Source organism: Helianthus annuus, chromosome 9, assembly GCF_002127325.2.
Source record: "Helianthus annuus cultivar XRQ/B chromosome 9, HanXRQr2.0-SUNRISE, whole genome shotgun sequence".
Taxonomy (NCBI): Eukaryota; Viridiplantae; Streptophyta; class Magnoliopsida; order Asterales; family Asteraceae; genus Helianthus; species Helianthus annuus.
The window spans coordinates 94359227-94366795 of record NC_035441.2 but is presented as its reverse complement, the minus strand read 5'-3'; the positions used below and the strand labels follow the sequence as shown (position 1 = coordinate 94366795).

Genomic DNA, 7569 nt, shown 5'->3' with positions numbered 1-7569 from the left:
GAGGTGCAATTCCTCGGCCACATCATAAATGCCGACGGAATATTGGTAGATCCGTCAAAAATAGAGGCCATGTCGAAATGGAGCCCTCCGAAGAACCCTTCGGAAATTAGAAGCTTCTTAGGGCTTGCGGGATACTACAGGAGATTCATTCAAGATTTCTCCAAGATTGCTTCCCCGTTAACTAAATTAACTCGAAAAGAGGAAAGATTCATATGGGGCGTTGAACAAGAAAGGGCGTTCCAAACGCTAAAAGAGAAGCTAACTCACGCCCCGGTATTAACATTGCCGGATGGAGTCGAAGACTTGGTAGTCTACTCAGATGCCTCACATTCAGGGCTCAGATGTGTTTTAATGTAACGAGGCAAAGTGATAGCTTATGCCTCGAGGCAATTAAAGGTGCATGAAAAGAAATATCCCACGCATGATCTCTAATTGGCGACGGTGGTGTTTGCGTTAAAAATATGGAGGCACTATTTATACGGAGTAAAGTGCACCATATTTACTGACCACAAAAGTTTGAAATACTTCTTCGATCAGAAGGAGCTAAATATGCGACAAAGGTGATGGTTGGAAACGGTAAAAGACTATGACTGCGAAATACATTACCACCCCGGAAGGGCTAATGTTGTGGTAGATGCCATGAGCAGGAAAACGGACTATGTTCCAATACGAGTGCGGTTGATGCAGCTTGTTGTAACCTTGGGTTTACTTGAACGTATCCAAGAAGCACAAGCCGAGGCGATAAAAGAGGAAAACTTGAAAAAGGAAAGGATAGTTGGTCAGTTGAATGATTTGGCGGATGGTAACAATGGATTGAAGACTCGATTCGGAAGAGTATGGATCCCAAATTCATGTGGAGTTAAGACGCTTCAACTCGATGAAGCTCATAAATCCCGTTATTCTATCCATCCGGGTGCAACCAAGATGTATAACGATCTAAAGCAAAACTATTGGTGGCCCGGGATGAAGAGGGATGTTGTAAAGTATGTAGGGAAGTGCTTGACTTGTTTATAAGTCAAGGCAGAACACTAAAAGCCATATAGAAAACTGCAACCATTAGAAATTCTAGTTTGGAAATGGGAACATATCACCATGGACCTGTTGACCAAACTGCCTAGAACGAACCGAGGATTTGATGCTATATGGGTGGTCGTGGATAGACTAACGAAGAGTGCTCACTTTATTCCTATACGTGAGACATATACTTCGGAAAAGATGTAGGAAGTATATACAAACGAAATAGTGGCACGACATGGGGTACCGGTATCTATTGTGTCGAACAGGGATACCCGGTTTACTTCACACTTCTGGCTAGATTTCCAAGAACAGATGGGAATGGAACTTTTTATCAGCACTGCATACCATCCTCAGACGGATGGACAGAGTGAAAGAACGATACAGGCACTGGAAGACATACTGAGAGTATGTATTATCGATTTCGGGGGCGGTTGGGATGTGTATTTGCCGTTAGCAGAATTCTCTTATAACAACAGTTATCATGCCAGCATCGGCATGGCCCCGTATGAGATGTTGTATGGTAGGAAATGCAGAACCCCGGTGTGTTGGGGTGAAGTGGGTCCGCGTGAACTGACCCATAAAGATGTTGTCCAAGCCACTAACGAGAAAATTGACGTAGTTCGAGCTCACTTGAAAGCGGCCCAAGACAGACAAAAGTCTTATGCCGACAAAAGACGAAAACCGATTGAATTTCAGGTAGGTGACATGGTTATGCTAAAAGTTTCTCCATGGAAGGGTGTTATCCGATTCAGAAAAAGAGGGAGCCCAAGGTTTATCGGGCCATTTAAAATCATCGAACGGGTTGGAAAGGTGGCATATCGCCTTGAATTACCGGACGAGCTGAGCGGAATCCATGGCACGTTTCATGTGTGATGCGTGTGTAGTGTAATATATTTTAGGTGTATATTTTAAGCCCTTTTACACTTTTTAGCCAAGTTTTAAATTTATAAAACACGATATTTACTAACACTAAACACACATATGGGCAAGTGCACCCATCGTGAGCGTAGTATAGTGTTGGTAAAATACCGAGGTCGTCCAAGGAGACAAGAGCTTTTAGTACCGGTTTATCCTCAACGTCTAATAAAATCAAAAGTTAGAAAAAGGTTTTTAAACTAGAAAAATAAAACTAACTAAAATGCTGAAAAATAAAATAAAAGTAAAAACAGATAGACACGATAAATCACTTGGATCCGACTCGTGTTTAGTGTAACCTTTGATTATTTCCGCAATTTTGCACTTTTTAAGAGATTATCCTAGTTATTGTAGTAGGCCCCTCTTTTGAAGGAGACGTTACCCTCAACCCAGTAGTTTGAGTCAGCAAGGATACAATACTAAAGGGTCAGATTATTGAAAGATAATTAATTAAGTTATTAATGCATAATGTGGTAGACCCCTCTTTTGAAGGTGACGTTACCCTCGGCTAAGTAGTCTGAGTCAGCAGGGATACAGTCCTAAGTAGCCGGGTTAAAGTTTTAATAGTAGTTTAACTTATGAGGGGATCAAAGAGTTTGGACCCCCGCCATCCAATACTAGTGGGTATTGAAGGAGGTCCTACTAAATTTGATCCAGGTCCTTTGCAGGATCTATACACCAAACCGTTCCCTTAACCCCCGACCAGGTAGCCAACATATCTCCATATAGACCGTGGAGATATGAATGGTGAAAATCTTTTATTTTATATAGACAGTAAAATAATGCCAAGACACCACGGGCAAACGATAAGGAAGAATCACCTTTAACATAAGACTAGTTATTAAAGTCATTAATACATAACCAAATAAAAAGTGCGAAAAGATTAAAAATAAAAAGTATTACACTAAACACTTGTCTTCACCAAGTGATGTAAGAGACTTAGGCAAACATGGCCTTTGATTGTCAAGAACTCTTATGATCAATCTTGGATCCCGAGACGACTCACACACTCTATGATGGACAACGGATGATGGTGGTGGATGATGGTGTTGTGATGGTGGTGGATGGTGGGTGAAGTGTGAGAGAGGTGGTGTGCCAAGGGATGGTTTGCAAATGAGCCAAGCACCCCTATTTATAGCCTGAACAGAAGCTCGGGCACGGCCCCGTGTCCATTGGGCACGACCCCGTGTCCATCCTCCTTCTCTTTCTTCATTAATTGCAGTTTGTCTGCATTAGTTGACCATGCCCCCGTGTCCGCTGGGCACGACCCCGTGTGGAGAAGCGTATCTGTACTATCAAGATTTACTCAGATTCTGCAAATCTTAGAGTTGACCACGACCCCGTGTCCAGTGGGCACGCCCCCGTGGTGGGTGATAGAAGCTTCTACAGCTTTGTCTTTTCTACTGACAATTGGGCACGCCCCCGTGCTCACTGAGCACGGGGCGTGTTCAGTCTTCTGTTCTCTTGTTTTGCTTAGGAAGATGCTGTCGGGAGGCCGGGCAGGCCACGTTTGTTCCATTTCTTGTATTTATGTTAGATTTAGCTGCCTTTTTGCTTCTTTTGTTCATTTGAGCTCATTTACTCCTAAAAATACAAAAGGAAGACAAAAACACACTTTTTCCAACATTAGTACTAAAAACGGTTAGTTTTATGTCACAATTGATGTAATTTATATGTTGCATTTTGTGTACATCAAATACCCCCACACTTGAATCTTTGCTTGTCCTCAAGCAAAACTCTTTATAATGTGGCTTTACACTCCCAAATGGAATGGGTAGAAGAGAAGGTTTTTGGGCTTGTCATAGAGTGTCGGGAATTCCAAGATTCTTTATTAAGTTTTATTTTTATTTATTTACAATCCTATTCGTCATGATTTATTAAGAACATTACATAAGATAAATTACTTATTAGGGCATAACATGCCTTTTTAAAATTCCATTTATATTCAAGTTCACATACCTGACGGGGGATCACTCAACACTCGGCCGAAGATGTATTTTTAGTGAATCACTCGAGAGCGGCATGGAACTTACTCCTACCATAAGCTTGCCAAGCAATCAATCCTCCTCCTTTTTTAACTATACACCTTTGTAAATATCAAGAGGACTTTTGGGTGAAGAGTTAAGCTTGGGCTAAAGGTGGGTGGTTGGGTTAGTGGTTAGTAAAAGGGCGAAAAGCGTAAAAAGCGTCGGTTTTTGGAAGACTTTTTATTTTTCATAGCTTTTTATTTTGATAAAGCATTTCTTTCAAACAAAGTTATTTTTGATAAACTTGTTTGTTTATTTCTTTTGGCTTCATCATCATATTTTTTTTCACAACCAAGTCATAAGAAAAACCGAGCTTTGTTACTAAAATAAAGGGTTTAAAATGAAAAAGGGTTTAGGTGGGTAAAAAGGGTGTTTGGTTTGGGTTAAGAAATGAAAAGGTTTAGGCTCAAAGGGGTTAACTAGGGGGATTTTGGGTAGGTGGTAAAAAAAAGAAAAATAATGGTGTAGAAATAAAAAGGGTTAGTCCTAATGCCTCCATCATTTACTTACTTGGGTTTAAGTTGGTAAGGACCGAGAATGTATCGTCGTGGCAAGTTCTAGAGTCGTAAGAACCAAGCGGCTATTCACACAAGAAACGGAAAATGAGCATTTAGTTTAAAGATATGTATTTGTATGCTCGATAAATGCTCAAAAACTCACTTTTTGTGGGAATGGGTTTTATGTGATCAAGTATATATAATCAAATTTTAACTAAACTTGTCATGCCGTTTCATAATTTTCTTATGTTGGTTCTTTTTATCACGACGCTATCGGTTGTAAATTTGTAAAAATATAACCTTTTTAGAATTTGAAATTCCCAAATTAAACCTAGACAAGTAAAAAAAATGAAAATTTTTGAAAAAAATTTTGGGGTGATTAGCGGTTCCAATAGAGTTTTGTGTAAGGCTTGTTAATTAGGACTTGCAAGATTCAAGGTTTTAGCATCCCCCCCAAACTTAAATTACACATTGTCCTCAATGTGTCCCAGAAATAAGTTTTTAGGTTGATTGAATGTGTAAAAGGTGTGAAAAAGCAAAATTTTTATGTTACTAGGCGTCTGGACACGGCCCCGTGTTCAGATTGCAAGTAACAAAAATTTGTAAAAAGAAACAGAAGCCTAGGCATGGGGGCGTGTTCAGTGAGCACGCCCCGTGTCCAGTTACCTGAACTGGGCATTTTCTGCAAATTGTGCAGCACGGGGCCGTGTTGGGCGGGCACGGCCCGTGCTGAACTTGCTGTAAAGAAGAAAAACTTGTCGGGAAGCTCTGTTTTTGTGCATGGGGTGCTGGTTCAAGTTTCCCTTGTTATCATTCACCATCCCGAGTGTGTTTTATTACTGAAAACTAAAACTAAACTAGAAAACATAAAAGTTAGTCTAAACTAAACTAAGGATAGTTCCATGGAATGCCTCTGTGGTGCGCCACGTTTATAAGGGTCCTTGGCTAGACCCAAAGACTGGTCATATGTTACCCAAGTGGGATGTTTTGCATCCCATGCTACACCGTCGGAGAGCATCATCCAAGCTTGAGTCGATGACCTTCATGTAGTTGACCGGGTCTTCGTCTTCTACTCTTTTTCCAACCCCAAACTTTACTTCCTCGTCCCCAAACTTCAATGTTAGTGTTCCATCATTCATGTCTACCACTGCTTGTGCTGTGGCTAGAAATGGCCTCCCTAGGATGAGAGGGACTTCGGCGTCTTCTTCCATGTCTAGTATGACAAAGTCGGCCGGGAAGACGAAATTGTCGACTTTGACCAATAGATTTTCAGCGACACCTTGTGGATGTTTGACGGATCGGTCGGCAAGTTGTATGCTCATCTTTGTAGGGCTCGTTTTTCCTAGGCCGAGTCGTTTGAACATTGAGGCGGGCATGAGGTTTATGCTAGCCCCTAGATCGGCTAGTGCATTGCGAATGGGGGATTCCCCAATTGAGCAAGGAATCGTGAAGCTTCCAGGATCAATCTTCTTTTGCGGGAGTTTGTTGAGTAGTAAGCCGGAGCATTCTTCACCTAAGTTAACTAATTGCAATGATTCAAATTTCCTTTTATGAGTGAGGAAGTCCCTTATAAATTTAGAGTATTTAGGCATTTGAGTTAGGACTTCGATAAATGGAATATTAACATGCAATTGTTTTAGTAAATTTTCGAACTTTGCGAATTGCTCATCGGTCTTTTGACGAATTAACCGACCGGGGTATGGGACTGGAGGAGTCTTAGTAGGCTCTTGGATTGGTGGAGAAGCCTTCTCTTGTTGCAGCGTGGGTGGAGCTGTGGACTGGCTTCTTTCAGTTGGCGGTGACGGAGCCTCTTCGGAACCCATGGTACGGTTTCTCAACGTTATGAGATGTACTTGCGCCTTTGGGTTGGTTTCGGTATTACTTGGTAACGCGCCTTGTGGTCTCTTGGAGAAATTTTGAGCTATTTGATTTAATTGTTTTTCAATGTTTTGTATACTAGCTTGTTGATTTCTAAAATTCGATTCCAATTGTTGAAATCGATCCGAGTTTTTCTTTTCGGTGTCGGAGATGAGGCGAGATACAGTATCCTCAAGCCTTTCTCGTCCACCTTTTTGTTGAGAGAAATTTTGTGACTCGACTCTTGGTTGTTGAAAGTTTGTTCTTTGGTTCGGATTTTGTTGGTTACTACCATTGCCGGGTTCTCTCCAACTAAGGTTAGGGTGATTACGCCATCCTTGGTTGTAGGTTTCCGTTGGAGGACCGGACGGCCTAGGTCTATTATCAATGTAGTTTACCGACTCGGTTTGATCATCTACTTCTTTCATACAACTCCAATTTTCATGTGGCCCACCACACCCCTCACAAGCCATAACCGAGACCGTTTTTGTCATTTCTAACTTTTTGATTTTTTGAAGAAAGGGCCTCGATTTGGGCTTGTAAAGAAGTGTTTTCGTCAACCTTATGGGCGCCCGGGGCAATAGATTTATTGCCTCAGGGAGTGTGCCACTAAAAATTGGTTTGAGCAATTTCCTCAATTTGATTATATATTTCATTTGGACGACGATTACCTAAAAGTCCCCCGGAGCTAGAGTCAAGTGTTTGTCTTGTATGTGGCAACAACCCATTGTAGAAAGTGGATACTTGTTGCCACACCGCAAGACCGTGTTGGGGACACTTTCTTAGTAGCTCCTTGAACCTTTCCCAAGTTTCATATAAGGATTCCCCATCCTCTTGTGAATATGTATTAATTTCAGTCATTAATTTAGCCGTTTTAGCAGGAGGGAAATACTTATATAAAAACTTTTGGGCTAGTTCATCCCAGGTGTTTACCGAGCCAATTGGGAGGGCATTAAGCCAAGCCTTAGCTCGGTCTTTTAGTGAAAATGGAAACATTCGAAGGCGGATGGCGTCTTTTGATGCTCCATTGATCCGAAAGGTATCACATATTTCTAAGAAATTAGTAATATGTAGATGAGGATCTTCGTCCGCAAGCCCATGGAAGGTTGCAGAGTTTTGAAGCATTTGTATCAAGTGTGGCTGAAGTTCGAAGTTGTTGGCTTCGACATTCGGTGCATTGATAGTGGCGCCGAGATTACCTACGGTGGGTCGTAGGTACTCCATGAGGGTACGTTGGTCCGCCATTGGAAGTGGGT

General features: G+C 41.6%; 1 non-coding gene across 1 annotated transcript; it reads left to right on the top strand.

Moving 5' to 3' along the window:
- The first annotated feature begins 7073 nt into the window (after positions 1 to 7073).
- On the top strand, positions 7074 to 7180 carry LOC118482412. Its single transcript, XR_004868452.1, has one exon. It is a non-coding gene; the product is annotated as a small nucleolar RNA R71 (small nucleolar RNA).
- The last annotated feature ends 389 nt before the right edge of the window (positions 7181 to 7569 follow it).